The following is a 1093-nucleotide window of genomic DNA, read 5'->3' as shown; positions in this document are numbered from 1 at the left end:
GGTGGATGAATGGATGGATGGATGGATGGATGGATGGAAGAAAGGATGGATGGTTACGTGGATGGACAGATAGATGGGTGGGTGGGTGGATGAATAGATGGATGGATGGATGGATGGAAGAATGGATGGTTAGGTAAATGGATGGGTGGATGGTAGGATGCTGGGGATAGCAAGAAGGGGCTGTATGGAGGCAAATGTTTAGGAAATAAAAGCCGGGAGTCGGTGACCCCTCTGTGCAGCACCCACAACATCAGGTGCCTCTGCCCTTGGCCTGCTCTGGTTTTCTCCGTCTGACACATTTGGCTTCATCTGATGCTCTGCAGTGTCCACTGTTTACAGGTTTCTGTGCTGGAGTGGCAGCTCTGGGTGGCAGCAGAGATTCTGTCATCTTCACATCTTGCTGCCAAGAAAAGACCTCCATCCTGCAGGGCCCTTAGCGGGTGTTGCGCTGTCCCCACAGGCGGGCCTCCCACGTCTTTTCTTTCCAAGCTGCCTGCTTCTGGAAGGTGGAGAGGAGGCATGTCATGGGAAGGCACTGCTTCTGCAGGAGTTTCTTTGTGGGCCTACTATGTGCCAAGTACTGTCTAGGGACCAGTGAGACAACAGTGAACATGACAGTCCCTGCCCTCAGGGAGCAGGGATTCTGAGAGCCTGCCTCCCAGGAAGGTGGATGCTACAACAGCTGTCAGGTGTGGGGTGCTTACAGAAAGCTGGATCTACATATAAACATTTGTATGTGTCTATTCCCCCCACCCCATCTCCTCTTTTTTTTTTTTGAGACAGAATCTTGCTCTATTGCCCAGGCTGGAGTGCAATGGCACAATGTCAGCTCACTGCAATCTCTACTGCCTGGACTCAAGCAATCCTCCTGCCTCAACCTCCCAAATTGCTGGGATTATAAGCATGAGCCAGTGTGCCCATCCTATCTTCTTCTTCCTTTTTTTTTTTTTGGAGAACGGATTCTTGCTCTGTTGACCAGGCTGGAGTGCAGTGGCACAATCTTGGCTCACTGCAAGCTCTGCCTCCTGGGTTCACGCCATTCTCCTGCCTCAGCCTCCCGAGTAGCTGGGACTACAGGTGCCCGCCACCACGC

Source organism: Mandrillus leucophaeus, unplaced genomic scaffold (assembly GCF_000951045.1).
Source record: "Mandrillus leucophaeus isolate KB7577 unplaced genomic scaffold, Mleu.le_1.0 Scaffold43, whole genome shotgun sequence".
NCBI lineage: Eukaryota > Metazoa > Chordata > Mammalia > Primates > Cercopithecidae > Mandrillus > Mandrillus leucophaeus.
Note: the sequence above shows the minus strand (reverse complement) of the source record.